Consider the following 23,845-nt stretch of genomic DNA (forward strand, 5'->3'; position numbering starts at 1 on the left):
AAGGTCAGGAGATGGAGACCACAGTGAAACCCCGTCTCTACTGAAAATACAAACAAAAATTAGCCAGGTGTGGTGGCAGGCGCCTGTAGTCCCAGCTATTCGGTGAGGCTGAGGCAGGAGAATGGCGTGAACCCGGGAGGCGGAGCTTGCAGTGAGATTGCGCCACTGCACTCTAGCCTGGGAGACAGAGCAAGACTCTGTCTCAAAACAAACAAACAAACAAAACCCTGTCTGGCACACAGGCCCCATGTGCTTATTATCACTAGTAATTATGACATGACACAGAGGTATTCCCTGGTTTGGTGACTGGGTAGCCTGAGCCCTCCATGTTCTGCTCAGTGCTGAACATGGGTGGCATTAGGGACAGATTGTGGTCTCAATTAGGAATCAGCAGTGGCCAGGGTTAGGGGTCAAGTGGTAGCCAGGGTAAAGCAAGCTTGTGGTCAAGTTAAAGGGTCAGCTGTGGTTATGACTGGCCGTCGGTAAGTGGTTGGGGCTAGAGGTCAGATACTGACCAGGAACAGCTTTCTATATATGATGCTAACCGCTCTGGAAGCAGCTCACCTTATCTTGGAGGCATAATGAAGAGGCAGGAGCATTTGTTTGAGAACTAAAAAGACTTGGGTGTTAGAGCTTGTTCTACTCACTTATTGGCTGGATGACGCTGGGTGAGTTGCTTCACTTCTCTGAACGTCAGTCTTCCCTCTGCAGGAAAGTAACGATGCATGCCCTCCTGCCTTACAGTGTGTGAGGTATTTGTTTCTGAGTATCCTATTATAAAATGTGATTAAATAATCATTAATAGCAACACAGCCTTTCCAATCTCACCCTGCCAGGCCTGTGGGTAAACCCTCAGTGTTGGCTGAGGGTAGGGTGGGGGAGTGGTTAAATAATGGTCCACAGATTCGGCCACTCATTGAAATTACTTGGACATTTACAGGAGCATACTGATGCCTGACTCTTACTCCAACCCTCCTGCATTCTGAATTAATTGGTATGGGGGTGACCGGGGCATCAGATGTTTTTTTAGACAAGGTCTCAATCTGTCCGCCAGGCTGGAGTGCAGTGGCACGATCATGGCTCACTACAGCCTCGACCTCTTGGGCTCAGTCCTCTTTCCTCAGCCTCCCAAGTAGCTGGGACTATGGGCACGCACCACTATACCCGGCTAATTTTTAAATTTTTAATAGAGACAAGGCCTCACTCTATTGCCTAGGCTGGTTTTAAACTCCTGAGGTCAAGCCATCTTCCCACCTTGGCCTCCCGAAGTGCTGGGATTACAGGTGTGAGCCACTGCGCCCAGTCATGCATCAGAATTTTTGAAAGTTCCCCAGGTGATTCTAATGGGCAGCCAAGTTTGAAAACCATTGGGTAAAAGCCAGTACAAATGAACTAAAGAGAATGAGTCTTTAAGCAGCAACCTGAGCTGTAGATAAACCAACCAGCTGAATCCGTGCTCCATTTCTGTGGGAAGCTGAGATGAGACAGCAGCAAGAGGCCTGGGGAGAACTTTCTCACTTAACCTTCTCCGTACCTCTGTGTCTTCATTTGTCAAATGGGGTTATCTTTATACTTACCTCACAGAGGTTGTAATTTATAATAACCAGCCCCAGCCAGCCAAGAGATGTTGACTGAATATTGGGGACTGGAGTGGAGAAAGCAGAGTCCCTGGAACTTCCCTTCAGCGCCACCTTACCTGAACTTTCTGAGGATAGTCTGAAGCCTGGGAATGAACAACATGACCTTGATGAACCTGGAATCTCTTGGCCCTGAAGAGGCTCTTTGGCATATATGTCCCCTGTTTCAAACATTGTCCCCCTCCAATGCACTCACATTCATTTCATGACGTCTTTCATTTTTTTGTTCGTGTCAGAAAATACCATCCCCATACTAACTTGTAGGACAGGCGGGGGATGGGGAGATGGAGTTCTACCACCTCTGACTCTTTCCAGGGTTGGGATGGGATGTTATGGAGCCCCTGGAAGCTTCAGCTGAGGGTTGAAGGCAGCTCTGGCCAGGTTTCCAGTGTCTTGGTCCTCCGGAGAAAATGAAGTTTTCTTTTGTGGTCTGTGTGTCTTTAAGACTTGAAGGCTATGGGGACCTGACTGGGGAAAATTCCAACCAGTGGGTTCCTTTGAAATGGAAGTGACATCTAGTGGTCTGAAAAAGAACTGCCAAGTTGACCCCCCCACCCCAGCCCCAGGCTGCCCCTGGGGTCCCTTCCCTGGCCCCAGGTCCCTTTCCTGCTGGGCCACAACCCTGCTTGAGGGTAGTCTAAGTCCTGACAGTGGGGTCTTCACGGCAGGGTGACTCTCTTGGCCCTGTCCAGGCTGGAACCCAGGCCAGGTACCTGCACTCAGGTCCAGACAGAGAGGCCAGGCCCAGGGCAGCCAAAAGAGGCCCAAATACGCCAGGGCTGCAACATAGCGTCCCCAGGTGAGGTGGGATCCTTGGGTCTCCTGTCCCTTGATTCTGAGGAGCCCTGTCCTGAGTCCTCCACAGAAGTCCAAGTGCTGTGCAGGCCTCAGTGCTGAATCATCCTGTGGCCAGGCTGCTGTTATGCAATGATCCCGCCATGGGTCCGCTGGTGTCCGCGGCTGGCCTTCAGCCTTCCCTTCAGGGAGGGAAGGGGCTTCGGGCGGTACATGTGCCCAGACTTGGGGTGTGTGAAATGACAGCCTGCACAAACGCTTGGCCTTGGAACCAAAAGGGAGGGTGGGAGGAGGGGACAGGGCCCAATCTCTTGTTCTCTAAGGTTCCTGACTTGAGGAGCCCAAGTCTGAGGGGGAGACATAGCCCTGCCCTCAGGAAACCCCAGTCCGAAGTTCCCCAGCCCTCACAGAGATCCCTGATGACGGCGGGAGCAGGAAGGAATAACACATGAGTGGAACAGACCTGACGACCCCTGCAAAGCACCAGAAAAGCCAGAGCAGATGATTTTAGGACAGCAGGGCCCCAGGGGCTGTACTGGGAAGGGGGCAAGTGACTGGCACTGGGATTGAGTAGTTGCTCGTGCTCAGGAGAGGCAATGCCTTTAATGATGGCAGGGGACCTGCCCCCGTCCTCCATGTGTGTACCTGGGCTTTTCCCCAGCGCCTGGTTCACAGGGTGAGAGACTCCGTCCATCTCAGACACTAAGCCCCATGGCACCAGGGCCTGAGTAGGTAATAAAAGAGACTCAACAGGACTGGGAGGCATTGTTCGGACACTTGGCATGCCTCTCTTTCTTTCCTCTCTGCTGTGCTCCTTACCCGCAGCTGGGTGGAGAGAGAACCCACTTGGGAGGCAGGAGCCCTATGGGCCACCTCAGCCCTCTCTCTGCCCTACCCCACCCCTGAGCGAGGCACAGCTGCCTCTGGCCTTACTTACCGTTCTGGAAGCTTCCTGGGGCCCTTTTTCTAAGACCCTTGGCTCAGGCATGTCCTTCTGAGTTGGGAAGCATCTGTTCCAGAAGTGGGTGAATTTGAAGATAGACTTCATGAAAATGCTATGCAACTGGCTTGCTTCTGAGAGATTTGAACAGCTAACATCTTACAATCTCCCAGAATTTCTGAAGTAGAAAATACTTGTTTAATGTTGTCTTATTTTTAAATAATTAATTTTAGTTTGAGCGCAGAGGCTCACACCTGTAATCCTAGCACTTTGGGAGGCTGAAGCAGGCAGATTGCTTGAGGTCAGGAGTTTGAGACCAGCCTGGCCCACATGGTGAAACCTGATCTCTACTAAAAATACAAAAATTATCCAGGAGTGGTGGCATGGGCCTGTAATCCCAGCTACTGGGGAGGCTGAGGCATGAGAATAGCTTGAACCTGGGAGGTGGAGGTTGCTGTGAGCCGAGATCGCACCATTGCACTCCAGCCTGGGTGACAGAGTGAGACCCTATTTCCAAAAAATAAATAAATGAATTAAATAAAAGATATTATATGGACACAGTGAAAAATGCAAGCACAATAAGAATTAGTGAATGTAGGTGAAGGACATCAGCAGTTCTTATTTTTGCAACTTGTCTGCACGTTTAAAAAAATAAAAAAGTAAAATAAATAAAAAGTTAAAAACAAATTCAGACAAGTGTAAGCCTCTTGTCTATCCTTTCTTCTAGCCAATTATTCAGTCCCTTTTTTGGAGGCCCCTGAGTTAACAGTTTCCTGTGGATCCTTCTAAAGATAGTCTAAAAAATATATATTTATAAACTGTTTTCCTCCCACATGAATGATGACTTTTCTCCACACCGTTCCGCAACCTTTGTCTCTCACTGAACAATAATCTGGAGACCATTTGGTGTGAGCACACAGACAGCTGCCTCATTCTTTTTCATGACTCCAGTTTATTCCACCAAACAGATGTTTCAAATGTTTATTTGGAAGAGATTGTATAATAAGGTGGTTAAAAGCATAGTCTTTGGTGGCAGAATGCTCTCGTTCAAGCCAGTTGTTTAATGTTGAGCCAGTTACTCAATGTCTGAGTGACTCAGTTTCCTCATTTGTGATCCAAAGATAACAGCATCATCTACCTCGAAGCATTTTGTGGAGATTCAATAAGATAAAGCTTGTAAATGGCTTAGGACGGTGCCTGGTGTGCAGTAAGCACTCAATAGATGTTCGCTGCTCCTCCTGAGGTTATTTTGCCAGACCCTTTTTGAGAGAGCTGGGCTGTTTCCAGGCTTTTATTATTATAAACAATGCTGCAAACAAATAACCTTCCCCACACGTCATTTGCTCCTTGTGGGAGTGTATCAACAGGAAAAATTCCCGGGAGTAGAATTGCTGGGTCAAAGGCCATGCGCGTTTTTAATTTTGAAAGATATCATCAGGTGGTCCCCCCTTAGGGGTGGTCCTGGTCGCTCGGCCACCAGCTGAGTTTGAGCCTATTTCCTCAGCCTCACCAACACAGTGTGTGTTTCATTTGAACATAGCATTTCTCAAATTTACTTGGGCAGAGAAGTCTGTTATGGAGTTTCTTGGGGGATCAGTTGGCCTTCAAGCCCCTCTTCCCCGTACCCACCTGAGTTTGTCAAGGTGTTTGTTGGGAGAAGCCAGCCCACCATGTGGTCTACAGCCAGCAAAAGTCTCCTGAAAGTCTCTGCTAAGGTCAGCTGCATATTCATTCAATATGTTGATTCAGGCAGGGCTCGGTGGCTCACGCTTGTAATCCCAGCACTTTGGGAGGCCGAGGCAGGTGGATCACCTGAGGTTGGGAGTTCGAGACCACCCTGGCCAACATGGAAAAACCCCATCTCTACTAAAAATACAAAAATTAGCCAGGCGTGGGGGCAGGCGCCTGTAATTCCAGCTACTCGGGAGGTGGAGGCAGGAGAATTGTTTGAACTTGGGAGGTGGAGGTTGCGGTGAGCCGAGATCATGCCATTGTACTCCAGCCTGGGCAATAAGAGTGAAGCTCTGTCCCCACCCCCACCACCCTCCCCGCCAGAAAAAAAAGAAAAGAAAAAGAAACAAAAGATACAATATATTGATTCAATATTACGGTGCTCACAAATTTATACGTTGTTGGTGGCAGTCTCTTCTGGGGCCTGTTAGCATATTAAAACTGTTGGTTAAATCTGATAATGCTTTAGGTTGTGCTTGTTTTTCACCATTTCATTCCTGAGCCAGGGGTTTGCAATTTCTAATCACATTTTTAACATTTTCTCACTCCTACAAAGGCACACAGACAATGCCAGTACTCAATTAGCTGTAATCATGGAAAGCCTGACTGCTCTACCTGGAATTGGACTTCCTGCTATGGATAACCTATAAACCAACCTCCCTGCCTTCCCTTCGTGGAAAATTGGAGTTGATTATTAAAAAAAAAAAAAAAAAAGAAGGTAGTTTCTGTATTGAGAGGCCCTGTCATCTGAAAATGGAAACCTCACGAACACAAAATATATCAAAAGGATGAGTATTCTTTTTACAAAAAGAGTTCCTACTGAGTTAATTTTAGTGGATTTTTATTAAAGCCTTTTTAGACAACTATAACAAGGCAGAGAGAGGACTGTTTGAAGGTGAAAGCTTTGAGCAGGAGAGCAGGCCTGATGTCTCACCAATTCTTAACTTCTGTTCACCCGCAGCTTGCTCCCCCCGCCGATCTCATGCAGGACCGGGCTGGAATGATCCTTTGTGATTCATTCTGATTTAGGGTGGCTGCCAAACTTTCTAGGACTTTTGCGGGCTCCCTGGGCTATCCTGCATCAAAGCCTCCAGTGCCTCTTTCCTCTCCTCTGACCTTGCAGATCTGAGAAATGCCAAGGACTTTGCCTGTGCTGGATGTGTAGCCGAAGACTGTCCCAGGCTGCTCAGAGGGGCGGAAGCAAACTTGCTGCATCTCCAGAAGCCCCTCAGAGGTCAGGTTTAAGGTGAGGGTGTCCTTGAGTGAAGGTCAAATAGGTTTCTTTTCTTTTCTCTTTTTTGAGACAGGGTCTCATTCTGTTGCCCAGGCTGGTGTGCAGTGGCATGATCATGGCTCACTGCAGCCTCAACCTCCCGGGCTCAAACAATCCCCCCACCTCAGCCCCCCAAAAACGGGGACTACAGGGATGTGCGGCCACACCCAGCTAGTTAAATTTTTTTTTTTTTTTTTTTTTTTGTAGAGATGGGGTCTCCCTATGTTGCTTAGGCTGGTCTTGAACACCTGAGTTCAAGTGATCCTCCTGCCTTGGCCTCCCAAAATACTGGGATTATGGGCATGAGTCACTGTGCCCAGCCAGGTTTCTTTTTTCCCCAATTGTTTAGTAAACATCTTTTTTCCTCTAATAAAAAAGCACACTCAGAAAAGTGCACAAATCATAAATACATAGTGCAGTGATCTTTTACCTGCAACACATCATCTAGATCAAGAAATAGAGCATTGCCAGCTTCCCGTAACCCTTGCCTGGTGTCCCCGCCCAGTTGTCACTCCCATCAAAGGCAGGCATTCTTCTGCCTTCTATTCCTGACAGTTAGTGTGGCCTGACTTTGGAACATTATATAAATGGAATCGCACTGGATGAACTTGATTGTTTCTGGTTTCTCTGGCTCACCATTTTGAAATTCACCCATGTCATGTGTGTGGTTCATTTATTCTCATTGTGGTATAGTGTCCCGTTGTATGACTATGCAATTTTTAATCCATTCTACTAATAATCTTTGGGTTGTTCCTTGCTTAGGGCTATGATGGATAATGCTGCTGTAACATTCTTATCTTTGCCTTGTGGTGTGCAAGTGCACACATTTCTACTAAATACCTAGGAGTGAAATTACTGTGTCATAGGGTAGACACTGCCAGTTTTCCAAAGTGGTTGTAGCAGCAGCATATGACAGTCCCAGCTTCTTCACATCCTCACCAACACCATTGTCAGTGATTTCACTTTAATATCCTGGTGGCCAAAATTACCTTTCTAAACCATAGATCCCTTGATCCCTTTCCTGCTTCGAGCTTCCTAAAATTTCCTCAACATTTTAGCATGAAAACTTTTACAGAAAAGTTGAAAAAATTGTACAGTGATCACCCAGATCAACCCCAATCCTATAATATAATCACATCATCCACATCTTGTTATAATCACTTTTTCACAAGTCTAGCTATCTATCCTTCCATCAGCCATCTTCTTTTTTTCTTTGTCAGTGCCTCTTTATGAAGGTAAAATTGACATACCAGAACATATCCTCATTTTAGGCATACATTTCACGATTTAAGTGAATTTATACAGTTGTGCAACCATCAGCATAATCTAGTTTTAGAACACTTCTGTTACCCTAAGCACGTTCTCCTCATACCATTTGTAGTCAATCCCTACCACGGCTCCCAGTCTCAGGCAGCTACTAGTCTATCTGCTTTTTTTCTACGTAATTTTGCCTTTTCCAGAAAGTCTTTATAAATGGAAGTATACAATGTATAGTCTCTTCTGTTTGGCTTCTTTCATTAGAATGGTGCTTTTGAGATTTATCTATGTTGTAGCATGTATCAGTAGGTTGTTTCTCTTTACTGATGGCCAGTATTCCAATGTATGGATATAGAGTAGTTTGTTTGCCCATTCTCCTGGTTTTTTTTTTTAGGTGATGTTTCAGTCTTGTCATCCAGGCTGGGGGGCAGTGGCGCGATCTCAGCTCACTGCAACCTCTGTCTCCCAGGTTCAAGCGATTCTTGTGCTTTAGCTTCTTGAGTAGCTGGGATTACAGACATCTGCCACCATGCCCAGCTAATTTTTTTTTTTTTTGGTATTTTTAGTAGAGACGGGGTTTCATCATGTTGGCCAGGCTGATCTCGAACTCCTGACCTCTGGTGATCCTTCCGCCTCGGCCTCCCAAAGTGCTGGGATTACAGCCATGAGCCATAGTGCCTGGTCTCAATAGGGGTTTAATGACAGGATCATAGTCTGGCATAGGAGAGGTTGCTCATTTATGGAGTGGTCTATTGTAAGGGAAGAAAGAAGGATAGAAAGAAAGAGACAGAGAGGTAGAGACAGAGAGAGGAAGAGACAGAAATAGAGACAGATATGAACTTGTTGCCTCCACATTCTCTGTCTCCAAGTTAGCAATGGGCCTCCTTCCGTTTGGGAAACTTCTTGACTACCCAGCTCTCAGGTGCCCATGGTACACCTGCCAATTAGATCTCCTGTGCTGACCGTTCTCTGCTCTGGGTTTGTATCTGTTTCAAGGGTGACTGTCTCATTTAATCCTATAATGTTCACAAAGAGCTCAGCACGATGTCTGGCACATGGTTTAGGACTTGGGAACTGGTGGTCTTCAGTACTCATCTTCCCAGCAGCTTGCGGGGCTCTCTGAAGGCAAGAATTGTGGCTTCTATGTCCCTTCAGTGTGGCTCCAACTCCTGGGAAAGCCCCAGACACATGTGGAGGGGGCAGGGAGAACAGTGGATGGGGTAGTGGGTCAGGGCCCTTACACAGTCAATGCCTCAGCACCCCAAACTCAGGCCCTCTGGTTAGGTCTCTATTAGGGAAATAGCCCGGGGCTGGGTCTGGGAGGTCACTGGACCTTGGTGCCGAACCACAGCTAGGAATGCCAGCATCACTAGCAAGTTCAGCATGGGCCTAGGGAACAAGGTTGCTGGGACCCCCTGCCAGTGAGGAGGCCTGAGCAGCAGCCAGGCACATTGCCCCCTCCTCACCTCCTTCTCAGCCTTATAATTCCCAAGATTCCTGTTCTTTTTCCAGACCCCAGACCTCCCTGTCTGCGCGCTTCCAGGAGTGCTGAGCGTAGGGGCTCCCAGGCCCACGCCAATGATGCCTCCTTCTTTTCCTTTCCGGGCTAAAATGACTTCCTGAGACCTGGATGTGTCTTCACGGCTTCACTGGAACAGTGAAGTTATGCAAGCTATGGTTGAGGGGTTCTGTTCTCTAATGCAGTGGTTCTTAAACTTGAGTGATGTATGCTCAAGTGCAGAAATCAGAGTATTCGATCCAGCAGCTGTGGGGTGGGGCCTGAGAACCTGCATGTCTAACATGTTCCCAGGCCATGTTCATGCTGCTGGGCTGGAACCACCCTTTCGGATCTAAAGCTTTGATCTCTCCTCCTGGGGCTCAGCCTGTGTCTTCTCTCCGACATCATGGGGAACAGAGAAGGCAGGGGCTCATCTTCTTCCTTCTCTGCACAAGCCCCAAAAAACACTTAGATCGTAGTGACCTTGATGGTGACAGTAGGAAGTCCATATTTGAATTGCCTTTGGCCAAAGGGCATGGGAAGACTTACGTAGGGAAAAGCAGATACAATGTCCTGTCTCCAGCCCATCATAAAAATAAAAACACACGAAAGCTGGAGAGGATGTCAGAGTACAGTCATGCATCACCTAACGACAGGGACAAATCCTGAGAAATGCGTTGTTGGGCAATTTCATCATGTGAAACATCATAGAGGACACTTACACAAACCTAGATGGTCTAGCCTGCTATACACCTAGGCTATGAACCTGTACAGTGTGTTAGTCTAGTGAATACTGGAGGCAATTGTAACACAGTGGTAAGTATTTGTATGTCTAACATACAAAACATATATAAATACAGAAAAGGTACAGTAAAAATATGGTATAAATGATTAAAAAAAAATGGTACACCTGGCCGGGCACGGTGGCTCACGCCTGTAATCCCAGCACTTTGGGAGGCTGAGGCAGGTGGATCACGAGGTCAGGAGATCGAGACCATCCTGGCTAACATGGTGAAACCCCGTCTCTACTCAATACACAAAAAATTAGCCGGGCGATGTGGCGGGTGCCTGTAGTCCCAGCTACGCGGGAGGCTGAGAAAAAAAAAAAAAAAGTGGTACACCTATAGAGGGCACTTACCATGAATGGAGCTTGCAGGACTGGAAGTTGCTTTGGGTGAGTCAGTCAGTGAGTGAGTGAGTGAGTGTGTGTGTAGGTCTGGGAATTTGCTGTGCACTACTGTAGACCCTATAAACACTGTGCAGTTAGGCTATACTACATTTATTTTACACATTTCTTTTTTCGATAATAAATTAACCATAGCTTAATATAGCTTTTCTTACCCTGTAAACTTAAAAAATTTTAAAAGCTTTTTGCCTCTTTTGTAAACACAGCTTAAAGCACAAACGCACTGTATAGCTGTACAAAAATATTTTTTTTTACATCCTTATTCTTTAAGCTATTTTCTGTTTTTAAATTTTTAAATTTTTTTGTGAAAAATGAAGACACAAACACATACGGTAAGTAGCCTAGGTCTATTTGAGGTCAGGGTCATTAACATCCACTGCCTTCCACCTCCACATCTTCTGCACTGGAAGGTCTTCAGGGGCAGCAACAGGTATGGAGCTGTCATCTGCTATGATGACAAGGCCTTCTTCCGGATACCTTCTGACGGGCCTGTCTGAGGCTGTTTTACAGTTAACATAAAAGGATAAGGAGTATACTCTAAAATAACAATAAAAAGTATAGTAAATACATAAACCAATATCATAGTGGTTTACGATCATTATCAAGTATTATGTACTGTACATCATTGTATATGCTATACCTTTATGTGACTGGTAATGTAGTAGGTTTCTTTATACCAGCATCATTGCAAACATGTGAGTAATGCATTGCACTACAATGTCACTAGGCGCTAGCAAATTTTCAGCTCTATTATCATCTTACGGAACCACCGTTGTATGTGCAGTTCATACATCGTTATGTGGTACATGACTGTATAAAACTAAATAGGTAGTTTCATGAGAGAAATAATCAGAAGTTACTATGCTGTTTTAACTGAGCATCAGTGATAATGTTAATTTTGATTTTGGAAGTAACCCATGTAAAAAGAACTCTGCAAATTACATAGGTCAGATAAGATAGTAAATGTAGCTTTTCTGGCAGTGTTCTAGAATGTTTATTCAGATTCAGCTCAATCTTGTGGTCAAGCTGGGTCTGACAAAAGATCCTTAAGAGTTCCTTAACACGCTCTACCGTCAAACCAATCCTATGAGGTAGACATTGTCATTCTCATTTTACAGATGAAGAAACAGGCTTAGCAGTTGTATGTTGGATCCTGGATTCCAAGAGTCTTTTTACTCCAACTCAGACTTTGGAACCTGAAGTGAGGTTTTGTTTTGTTTTTTCTTTTTTTCACAACACCACAGGTGAATGCTAATTAAGATTCTCCTGAACAATTTCTAGCCAAATTGCAACACATGAGGCTGGATGAAGGCTAGGGCAAGCTCTTCTCTTGCTTGGGGTGTGAACTCCATTGACTTTAGCTGGCCCTGTAAGGAAAAGTCCAGCATATGTACCATCAGAAATGACAGATTTGGAAACAGATTCCCATACAGACTTATCTGAGCTTAAGACAGGCAAGATTGATCAGGGTAGTGGATCTACTGTGATCACTTTTAATTGTTCTTCAGCATCTGGCAAAGTGTGTGTTTAAACAAGCCAGGTATGCTGCTTGCTGCTTGCTCAGAGAGATTAGGGATAGTGCTGCATCCAGCTGGGCCACCCTCAGCCCACCCTGGGCCAGATGGGTATTAAGTAAGGGAAGTATCTGCATCATTTGAGTGTTTGCAGATGCCATATGAATAGACCCCAATGGAAACCAACTGAGCCACAGACGGTGCACCATGGCCTCCTGGAACTGTCATTGGGTCCCAGATTTGTGGTCTGGGTATCATTCCAGTGAAAGTTTATTGCTCCATAAAGAATTTAGGCAGGAAGTGAGATAGATCATGGATTAGATAGTGACCTTTTGAGTTGGAATGGATGAGTGCTGCTGGTGGTAGGGATGAGAATGAAGAAGGAGGAGGAAGGTGGTGGCAGATGGGGTTTTGATGATTGGAGATGACAGATAGAGGATGGTGACAGCAGTGGTTGGGGGGATGGTGGTACAGGAGATGGATGTTGTAGGAAGCTGGTTATTGGGATGATGGGCTGAGTAGCTCAGGGAACCAGCTGGAAAGTCCAAAGCCAGGGATGGGAATTTGATCATGGTTGGGGGTGGCTAGGGAGGTGAGAGGATTGCTTGGGGGAGGCATAGATTTCTGATCACCCGCTCCTTCTTCCAAAGGTGCCTGTTGAGGGTATTTACCAAACTTGCCCCAACAGCCCAGCTGGGAGGTCCTTCCTGGCTGAGATTTAGCAAACTTGTTTCCCTAGGAGGCCTCTCTTACCACAACAGACAGATGGGTGCTGATGTCAGCAGCAGTGCAAAGCTGTAAGTCAGCACTAATGGGGGTGGCACTTGAGGGCCAATGGGAGACAGAGTTCTGTCCAGCTTGGCCTCTTCTGAGACCCATCCCAATGGGAAGACAAGGTAAGAAGCCTCTCCTGGGCTTCCTGGCCAGGTTCCTGGAATAGGTGGCAGGTTCATGGTGGGTGACTGGGGCTCAAATTTGGCAGCTCTGGGACATGGGAATTGGAAGGGCTTGTCGTGGGCCATCTGGTTTAAGCCTATGCAGAGAAAAGAAAGGCATTAGGATTCCCATTACCTGGATGAGAAAACTGAGGCCTTGGGAGGAGGAGAGTTGTACCTAAAGTTAGCTGGAGAGGCAGCAGCAGAATCAGGCTCAGAACTTCTTCTGTAACAGCACCTCCATTTGTGTACAAGCATGGGAGTATGGGGCAGTGAGCTCACAAGGGCAGGAATCAGCAGACCCAGGCAGCCTGTTTCCTCTTCTGCAAAATGGGAGTGCCAAAAAGTTGCTCCTAGGGTGTGGAGAGGATTAGATGAGATGGGCATAAGTAAAGCACCCTATGAACATTAATTTTCTTTTCCCGACAGATCATTTGTCCTGGGTGGGAGCCTTCAGTGCACCTCAGTATGTGTTTGTGTGTGCATGAGTGAGTATGCTGTGTGTGTGAAAGCATGCACAAGCCCCTCCGTGTGTGTATGTGTTAGTGTGTATGTGAGTGTGTGATTTGCAAATCCTGACCAGGCAGCCATTGTGAGGGGAAGCTGCAATGTTTACTGATCTTGGGAGATATTAGAGGTTGGAGCCTCTAGGATTGGCCTTGCATGGGCTGAGGTGGCGGGACTGGAGTTGGGGGTGCTCTGGATCCCCTAGGCTGCTGCAAACCCTGAAAGCTGCTGCTCTGGACACCAATACGCAGGGCAGGGTTAGGCAGCTCCTGTTAGGGGCTTAGGCAAAGTCATCAAGTGACTCAGGAGTAGGTCTTTAGGAGGTCCCCCTGGGCATTTCTTGGGCAGCCTAGCCAGGGGTGTCTGAGCAGAGATGAGGGAACGGGCTGGAAGGCACCGAGGAGAGGAGAGGAAGCAGGGCTTCTCTCTCTGCCTCTTCGGGGCAAAGAATTCTGCTTTCTTTGTGGCTGGAGGTTACCTCACCTTCCTCCCCTTGCTCTGGGAGGAGGTCTGAATATAAGTCAAGTCATTTGTGCTAATTGTTGACATTTTTGAGACGTGCCTTTCCTGGGAGTTTGGGGGCCTAGTATGCAAATCTATGCACATTATGTGCCATCAACAGAAAAACTGGAACCTCAGGGAATTGCTGGAGCAGAAAGGTTCTCCTTCTTCAGAATCGCTTCTAAGCTGCCTATAATTCCCCCCATTAAATTCACAGAGGCAAAATGTGTTGGATCCTGGAAGGTCAAGGCTGAGGCCAGATCACAATGGCCTTTCAGTCCATGGTCTCACTTTACAGATGAGGAAAGTGAGGCCCAGAGGGGAGGCATGACTTGCTTGAGATTATACAGTCAATGGCAATGCTAGGGTCTGACCTGGCCCAGGATCGTCCAGATTCGTTCTTTTACTTAATATGCACAATACACACACACACACACACACACACACACACACACACACACACACACACACACACACACANCACAATACACACACACACACACACACACACACACACACACACACACACACACACACAGAGTCTATCCTTCGCATAGTACCCGCAGCTTTATTTTGCTTCACAGCAGTACCTGACCTTGTATGTTTACATTTCCTTCTCCTTCTGCCGGACTAGAATAAAACTCCATGGGGGCGGGAAGTGTGCTTGTTTTTTCACATTGTATTCACTGTCATGTTGTCAGCATCTAAAATACAGAATGGCGGGATTCATTCATTCATTGGCTGGTCACCTCTCTGATGTGCCCTCTTCCAGACCCTGGTGACACAGAAAAGTGTCAGACTTGGCCCCTGGCTCCTGGCTCAGGTGGCTTCAGGCCCTTTCTTCTGGGACCCAGTTGCCTGCGGGTGGGAGGGATCCCCCTCACCCAGGTCCCACTGGCGCTGACTCTGGAAGCTCACCCCAGGGGAGGAGAAGCTAGGGATGAGAATTAAGAGTCCTCTCCAAGGAACTCCCAGAGCAGAATCAGGGAAGCCCCCACGGCACTGAGGAGACTCGGGGTGTGAACACAGTAGCTTGTGACCAGGGAGGTGGCAGTGGGGAGGAAGGTAGAAGCTCATTTGGGAGGCAGGGTGTGGGGACTTGGAGGGGAATCCTGGGCGGAGACGGTGAATGGGTACTGTGGAGGCTCTGGGCACTGGGTGTCTAGGGCAGGCTGTGTGGGGCGGGGGGGCATGACAGAGAAAGAACACTGGCATTTATTGACATTTGGGGTAGGCTGCAGAGTGGGGACTGGTGAAGAAGGGCAAAAGGCCAGACTCCAGTCCCTGCACTTCATATGGGCAGAGTGGCGAGGCATTACATAAGCCTCAAGAAGAGCTTTGGTCGAAGGCTTAATTTTCTCATCTGTAAAGTGGGGATAACATGAACCTGGGCATGGGGGCCTGGTGTCAGGAGGGAGGTGAGTCTCATATGAAGGAATCTGTCTGAACGCCCTCAGCTGGACCCCCAAACACAAGCCAGCCTGTCTTCCCAGCCCTTTCTCCCTTTTCCCAGGGTACATTCTCTGGGAAGTGGGGCCCTGTGGCTGCTGCCCTGTGGAGGGGCCAGTCCCCATCCTCTCTGCTCCCCAGCCACTGTATGTTCATTTGCCCAAGAGGTTACCCAGTTTCCTCTGTCCTAGTTGACCAGAACCCTCTGGATTCTGTGGGTGCTACGGGTTTTCTGGCCGGGACCCAGGCCTACGCCTTGCTGGGGGCTGTGAGCAAGAGAGCAGCAGACCAGATTTTGCAAGCCTGAAATAGTTTATGGCCAGGCTGAGGCCGGGAGGAAGGAGGGCATGGCCCCAGGAATGCGGGAGGAATGCCTGGGAGGCCCGTTCCATCCCCCACCCATCCTCAACTCCCCAGGGGGAAGGAGTACAGGCCTCAGGACTACCGGGCACTGGGCAGAGAAAGGGAAATGGTCTGGGCCCTGAGCATTCCTGGGGCTGGGGTGGTCGCAGGGCCAGTGAACGGGTATGTATGTGGGCTAAGTCTTTCTCCAGACGTGAGTATCATCTCCTCCAAGGAGGACACCTGGATTAGACTTCTCTGTCTACTCCATTCAGTCTTTCCTACCTACTTGCCTGTAGCACCAAGGATACATATCTTCATTCCTGTGTCCCTCAGAATGAGGGTTGTTTTTCTACTTGATGCGGGGCCTCTCTGTCTCCACTGTCAAACTGGGAGCTCCCTGAGGTCAGGGTTTGTGTTTTCCTTTCAGATTGAAAATTCCTTAAGGATTGAGGCTATGAGTCTCCCATAGAGTGGAAGCCCACAAATGCTTCCCACGTCCAGAATGGGGTGAAAGTGGAACGACAAGATGCAGTCTCCACCCCCATTCCTTTAGATCCAATCAATCCTGGTTGGAAATCCTTCAATCCTGGTTGGAAAGCGGGATAGCCTTCAGAGGGCCAGTTGAGTCTTGTGGACCAGACAGCAGCCTATGAAGAGACTTGGCCCTCCCATTTCCATCCATGTGAACACCTGAGGCCCCTATGTGGAGGCCAGAGGAAGCCAGGCCCCTGTTACCCATCTGGACAGTCCACTTGGCCCTGCTGGTATCATACCTTGGGCTTGCCCCCTCTGCATGTGGCCTGGGGTCTATTCCAGGAAGGGGTGGGCGGTAGGGGGTTGAGAGTGGACAGGCCACTGGCTGTTAATGATACCTGCATTTTCGTGGGCCCTATGGTCAGGCCATCACCTTCCCTTTCGTGTTTGGCTCTGTCTCAGTGAGCCAGCAGGTGAGGTGGAGGCTAGGCAGAAGCCCCAGGGTAGGGGCAGCCATGCAGGCACAGAAGGAGGCAGAGGACTAGTGCCTGGTCACAGTCACAAGGTTCTAGCACCCTCAATTTCCATCAATGTCCCAGCTTTGTTATGGAAGACACAAGTTGCCAAAACTCTGGCAACTCTGGCTGGTCACACCCTGTCCTTTTGCGGACATAGCTCTCTGGCCTCCATTGGCAGGACATCTATTTCTAATTCCCGCATACACTCCTAGACCAGCCTCATTTGGGTCAGTCTGTGGTCAGGGTCATAGACAAGCTCTACAGGGTTGGGCCAGTCTGTGGCTAGAATTAAGGGTCTGAGATCTGGGTTTAGGGTCAGGCTCTGACCAGGGTTTTTTGTCAGCCTGTTTTCTGGGTTAAAGGGATTAGACTTTGACTAGGTAGGACTAACAGTCAGTCTGTACCCAGGACTACGGTTAAGTTTATAACCAGAAGTAGGAGGTCAGTCTGTATCCAAGCTTAGGGACCAATCTGTACCCAGGACCAGGAATATGGATTCCTAATCCAGTACTGTACCTAGGATTAGAGATCAGTCTACACCTAGGATTAAGAGCCAGTTTGTATCCAGGATTAAGGATCAGACTGTACCCAGAAATGGAATAGTCTATACCCAGAATTAGGGATCAATGAGCATTGAGGGGTAGGCGTGTGTTTTGCACTGAAACTGAACCTATGACTAGGCCACAGAAGGTTACCCTGGCCCAACTGGGCGTAGAAGGCAGAGAATACTGTTTGCAGTTTGAAGGGGAAAGAGTTTGATGATCCCTTGGCCACCCTACTCTGCATACCCACCTGCAGGAGTTACCTGGGGCAAAGTAGGGCACTTCAACACTCCCAGCCTTAGCTTCGACTTGATGAGGCACAAGAAACAGCAGCCTGAGCCCCACAAAGCACGGTGCCTAGGCAAGGTCCAGTGAGTGGCTCAGAGGCAGCATTGCCCAGTTCTATGGACAGGAAGAATCCTGAGCAACTCCACCACAGATGGCGCTTCTGTTTACACTGCACCTCTCGAAACTCATTCACCAACAGTTCATTCTGCAAATATTTCCCGAATACCTGCCGTGCTTTAGGCCAGAGGTTCTCAAAGTTGAGTGCACAGAAGAATCAACTGGGAAGCTTGTGAAAAAGGCTGACTCCTGGGCCCCCCTCTTGGGTATTCTGGAGCAGAAAGGCGATAGGAGCTGCCCAGGAATCTGTACTTTTAATAAAGTTTCCTGGTGATTCTGCTGTGGTAGTTTAGGGCCATGCTCTTGGGACCTGTCCTCAAAAGGCCCATCAAGTTAAAAAGGATTGCAGGAAACACCCATAATGCTGTCTGGTGAGTTCAGCAAGCCAGGGGGCATCTTCCAGGGCATTTGGAACAGAGGGTATGCATGGGTGTTTTCAGAGAAGACCCAAGAAGACCTTGTGAGGAAGCAATAGTGAACTTCTGCCTCATTTTTGAAGAAAACTTTGTTGTCTTGTTGCAAAAATTGTATGGAACATACCTGTCTAGCCACCGCAAAGCCTTTTCACATGATTGGCAAGCTAGAATTCCGGCAAGCACACAAAAGATTAGCTCTGAGAGTAGAGGTGTAAAGCAAAACATACTTTTTTTTTTTTTGAGATGGAATCTCGCTCTGTCGCCAGGCTGGTGTGCAGTGGCACGATCTCGGCTCACTGCAACCTCCACTTCCTGGGTTCAAGCGATTCTCCTGCCTCAGCCTCTCAAGGAGCTGGGATTATAGGCAGGCGCTGCCATGCCTGGCTAATTTTTTTTTTTTTTTAGAACGGGGTCTCATCATGTTAGCTAGGTTGGTCTCGATCTTTTGACCTCGTGATCCACCCTCCTCAGCCTCCCAAAATGTTGGGATTACAGGCATGAGCCACCGCGCCTGGCCACAAAGCATAATTAATACATTAAATGGGGCAAAGGAAAAGAATGCATCTAAAAATGCTGTCTTCGTCTGGTGGTAAGGAAGGAACAACGCACGACAGCCATTAGTATTAATAACTCACCAATCGTCTATAAACAGTCATCCTGAAAAGCACTGCTCAAGCAATGCAGTCAGCTTCGTTTAAACCACGGCCTTGTGCTTTGTCCCACTCTCCCTGCATAGTTTCACCCGCTAAGAACTTTGTCTGCAGTTGGTGTATATGCAGGGCGTGTGAGCGTTTTCATTTCCCGGATATTACCATATTGATTACACTTTTGCAGACAGCACATTTCTCTCTCCGATCTGCTCCTTGGTTAAGAGTACTGGTGCTGAAGCGCTCAGTCATCTTGAGGACCTCACTGAAGGCAGGGAGGTCGTAAAGGATGACTCTCCCCTCTGGGGTTGACCACCATGTGTCATGCTTCTGGAAGGTCCCAGAAATCTTTCCTTATTGAATGTTTCCATTCTTCCCTCTCAAAGTGAACAGATTTCTGGGTCTCTCTGCTTCTTATGGGCCAGGAGCTTGAGGTATTGTGCTGCTCAGAGGTGGAGACAGGACTGGACTATGTCCCAGGAGCTCCTGGAGGCAATACCCTTTCTGGCTGGTCCTGAGATTCCAGATCCTCATGCACAGAGGGCTGGAGGTGACCCTCCATGTCTTTAAGCGGGGCTGTGAGGCACCTGGTCACAGACCCCACAGGAAGTGGATACAGCCAGGAAGTTTTTTTGTTTATCCCAGTTCAATTCTACCTTGTTGGTTTCAGCCCAGAGTTTACAGAGAGGTAGGGATTCCCTGGGCTCCTCCAGCTGGTAGGGGACATCCACAGCTCCTCTGGACACTCCCATGCCTACAGAGGCTCCCTCCCCAGGGCATCTCTTCATTTCATTCATTCATGCATTCAACAAATGTTCACTGAACACCCACTGGGCACCCGGTACAGCGCTAGGCACTGGGACCCAGAGGTGGAAGGATGGCTCACGGTGTAGACAAGTGGGCGGCACAGAAGCAGATCATTTTTCTCTAGTATGGTACAAGTAGGCCAAGGGATTATAGGGGATAGGAGGGGGATCTGCTTCAGTCTTAGCGGGTCTAGAGAAGGCAGGGAAGTCTTCATGAGAGTGGTCATACTTTATCTGAGTTTTAAATTAGTTTTAAATTAGAGAAGGGGGGGAGTGGGCTGGGGATGTCCGGGAAGAGAATACAGCCTGCACTTAAGCCTGGAGGCTAGAAACCGCATGGTGAGGGCTGCTTTAGAAACCATCTGCTAGGGGCTAGATCCTGAGGTTCAAAGCAGGAAAAGTGTGGGCTCAGGCTGGAGAGGCCGGCAGGGGTGACATCGCAGCAGGGTGGTGGGGAGCTGGGGCCTTATCCTGTGGGTAATGGGGAGCCATAGCAGATTTCTGTTGGAAGGGAATGACCTGGTCAGATCTGTCAGCCTGACGCTGTCCAGTAACATCAGTGTCTGATGCATCTTTCCCGTGGCAGTGGGTTCCATGCACTTTTTCTTAACAGGGAGCTCTGGGAAGGCGGGTTGCCAGAAGAACTGGACAGTGTCACAAGTCACTCGAATGTAAAGTTGTAAAATTTTGGGAAGGGAGAAGGCTTCCAAGACAGACCTGGACTTGGATTTCTTGCTGTTGGAGTTCTGGCAAGGCACTGAAACTACTTAGGCCTCAGTTGCCCTATCTGTAGAATGGGAGCAATCTAATATTTATGACCGAGTTGTGGCAAGAATGAGAGAGCCTATATTAGAAACTGTCAGATTGTGTGGTCCAGGAGAGCGTGGAAGCCAGAGCTCATTCCAAGGACGTAACTGGGGGGTCAGAGCCTGGTATCCCTGCCCAGGGCCTTAGCACCATTCCCATTGCTGCCTGGGCAGCTGTCTATGACATCCTACCTTGTTTGAGGTCTGATGACAGAGCCTGGGGAGCTATCCCCACTATAAACTGTCAGGCCCTGAGTTTCTCCTGCCAACCTGGTGCCTTGGCCCTGTGTGCCCTGCAGCCAGCCAGCCCTCTGCCCCCAGAGCAGGGATGGAGATGAGAGGAGCCTGCCCAGCTTCCTGCAGACCTCACAGTTGTGCACAGCCACCTGAGTCCAAACAAACGGCAAACTTACCTCTTCCCTGGCAGTTGCAAGCATTCTGGCCAGCAGGTGGCCAGGCTGTCACTGCTTGGGACAGCCAGGGCCCAGGTCCTAGAAAAGGCCTGCCTGACCAGGAGGGAACCTAGACTCATGTGTGTGCTTGACAGGATGGAAAGAGCTCCGGGCAGAGAGTCAGGAATCCTGAGTTCTAGTTCCCTTACCAACTTCTGAATTGGTACCAACTACTTCCCCTACCAACTCACTGTGGAACTTAGGGCAAGTCCCTTCCCTTCTTTGGGCCTTAGTCACCTCAGCTGAGCCTGAGGAGTTTGGTTATGGTTGTCCAGGGTGCCTTCTATCTTGGTGTTCTGGGAGTCTGAGTTGCTGTCACCTGGAGGCCCTGGAGAGGTTGTGCATCCTTTCCCTAGCCTTGGGACAAGGGGCATGCCAACCCCTCTTCATTCGTCCAGTATCAGCTCCAACATCAGAGAGCAAACCACAGGCAAGAGAACAACTATGTTTGGTTAAACATGACCTGTGTAAAAGTGAGGAAGATATTTTTGGCTCTGACTTGGAAGCTTCCAGTTGCTACTTCATTTATTCATTCAATGAAATTGAAGAAGAAATTCAGTTCATTCATTTGTTTAATAAATCTTATGGGGCACCTACTGTAAGCCAGGCACTGTGCTAAGACCTGGGATTTGATAGTAAACCAGGTAAGTAGGGGCCTAGTCCTTAGTAGAGCTTACAGGCAGCCCTCTTTTTCCTGGGAAGCTGGGATACAGCTGGCCCATGGGTAGTGGTGATAATAAGCCCAAGAACCATTGGGACCTCTGTCCATCCCAACGGTGTAGAGAGCCCTGTCCTAACTACTGAAAGGGAAGTGGAGGTGAGAGCAAATGCATCCTGGCCCCCAGGAAGCTCCCATGCTGTGCAGCTCCCTCCTTTGCAGCAGGGAGGAAAGCCAGCTGATGCCTCGGGGACCAGTAGAAGCCATGTTTCAGCAAGCATAAGCCAGGCCCGAACTCAAAGGGCTCTGGTGAGGGCAGCCTGCAGTTCCCAAGGAGGAGCCATTTCCTCCAGGGCCTCTTTCCTGGCTTTTGGGCTAATTCAGTACTTAGTGAGAAGGGGGTAGAGAGGGGTTGGGAGAATGGCAGATGGACATGGAACCATACCCCTCTGGGTCTGGGGGAACCGTCGGTGGGAGTGATCATGCCCTGGGAAGGCTCTGGGTCTTTCCAGAACCTGGGAAGGTAGAGCAGGTCTGCCCTGGCCCACATGAGCCATTGACCCCTTGATGTTCCCACAAGCAGAGCCCTACCCCAATACCTAGTAGAGGCAAGGATGTTAGCAAAGGGCTGTCCTGCCCCGGGGGGCTTGGCCCACGAGGGGGTGCCTTGAATAAGGGTAATGGGGATCTGGATCAAGCTGCCCTCCCTCTATGCTCATGGCCAATTCAGCCATCTGCTCTCGCTGCCTGGCCTTCCAAGCTCCCAGGGAAGGGATGACGAGGCCCAGGACAGGCATCTTGCCTCTGCTTTCCCCAAACTCCTTCCACCAGACTCCTGCAAAAGTCCAGAGGGGCAAACACTGAAGGCCCCCTTCTCTTTTTTTGTCCCCTCCCCATCACTTATCTTTCAATAATCCCCAGCTTACTTAGGCCCCTGCTGAGCTTGGCTTTTGGGGCAGTTTTAGACAGCATATTTAGTATTCTGTCAATGTTAGCTAAACTGATGTAACTTGGGGAAACTGAGTTCCAGAGGGAAGACAAGGGCTTGCCAAAGTTCATTCATCCAGCCAGGGCTGAGATGGGACCGGAACCCAGCTTTCCTCAGGTCCCCAGGCTGGCTTCCCACAAAACTCTAGGCAGGACCAGCTGGAAAACTCGTGGTGCCTACTGCAAAATGAAAACACTAGACCATTTGTTCAAAAACAAATAATTTCAAGATGGTGACAGTAGAACATTAAACCAAGTGTGGGGCTCTTCTCAACCTGAGCCCAAGCCGCAGTCCGTGAAGCCGGCCCTTATTACCCTAGGGCTGGGGAAGGACGAGAGGGAGACCCCCTGCCAGATCGCTCCTGGGCGTTCAGAGGGCACGTGCCTCACCATTGGAAGGTTCCCTGAGCCAGCCAAGCCCTTCCTATTGCCAAGATGGGTAAAACCACAGTTTAGGGATCCCTCTGGCCCAGTCACTGTGGTATGATGCCAGGCTTCTAAAAGACAGGGGCAAGACAGACTCAGAAGTGTGTCTTTAGAGCGGCTAACTGCCTTAAACATCCCCTGCTGGAAAGTTCTTGGGGGCCCGGGAGGGATTGGAGGTGCAGCCGCCGCCACCAGCAGGGGCTCCAGGCTGAGTGATGAGGGAGGTGCAGAGGGGAGGAGGCTGCACAGTTCCTACCACCTTATGCAAGAGGGAGAACAAAGGGGCTTTACTGGGAGGTATTAGAAGATTAAGTGGCTGAGTCCAGGACAAACTCAGCAAGCCCCTTGGGACCTGAATTAGCAATAGCAACTGAAAGCGGGGAATTAAAGCTCCTGGCCGTCGAGCAGAGGCCCCCCACCCCCTTTAGTCTCTGCCTGGGCCTCCTCAGAGAGCTAATCTGCTGCCCTGCCTGAGTTCCTGCCTGGGGCCTGTGTGAGGGGCCGTCCCTTCCACCCAGAGGCAACTGGAGCCTTCCTGGGGAAGGAGCTGCCTGACCTCTGACCCCTGACCTCTGGGCACAGGCTCCGAGCAGGCTGGGTGGCCCAATTTGGACTCAGAGCTGAGGCCAGCCTCTCGACTCCACAGCTGGCTGAGCTGTGAGTTTGAGAGAAACCACTGCTCCTCTCTGGGCCTCTCCTTCCTGCTAATAAAGTAGGGATCTGGGGCCATGGACTCAATGGCCATCCCAAGGAGTCCTTGAACTGGTTCCATCAGGCATCAGGGAAGCCTCCTCTCAGTCACATGAAGCCTGATGGACAGGAGTGACCCTATCACAGCTGGGACTTTGAAATGTTAAGTTGATGGATGTGTGATCCGTCCAAACAAAGGAGAAATTCTTCAAGTTCCCACAGTCTGGTCCCCACGGACCTTCCTGGTTCCATCTCTTAGTGCTTCCCATGTTATAGTTTTTGCCGCAGCAACAGCAAGCTGCATGCGCACTACGATCTCCTCCCTTTGAACCTTTGCTCCTGCTCTTCCCATGTCTGGAATTCCCTTTCCGGGCTTACGCTTCATTTCTCAAGGTCCCCTCTGGCAAGGCCCCTGGAATCCTCCCTCAGGCCCCTCCTCACTCTGTCGGT

General features: G+C 49.1%; 1 long non-coding RNA gene across 1 annotated transcript; it reads right to left on the reverse strand.

Annotated features, from left to right (window-relative positions):
* Positions 1 to 8,841: 8,841 nt before the first annotated feature.
* Positions 8,842 to 16,597, reverse strand: LOC112622069. Its single transcript, XR_003118929.1, has 4 exons — positions 16,441 to 16,597; positions 14,370 to 14,478; positions 12,945 to 13,119; positions 8,842 to 9,796 (listed from the first exon to the last, which is right to left on the reverse strand). It is a non-coding gene; the product is annotated as an uncharacterized LOC112622069 (long non-coding RNA).
* Between the last annotated feature and the right edge of the window lie 7,248 nt (positions 16,598 to 23,845).

Source organism: Theropithecus gelada, chromosome 4, assembly GCF_003255815.1.
Source record: "Theropithecus gelada isolate Dixy chromosome 4, Tgel_1.0, whole genome shotgun sequence".
In the NCBI taxonomy this organism is placed as follows: Eukaryota; Metazoa; Chordata; class Mammalia; order Primates; family Cercopithecidae; genus Theropithecus; species Theropithecus gelada.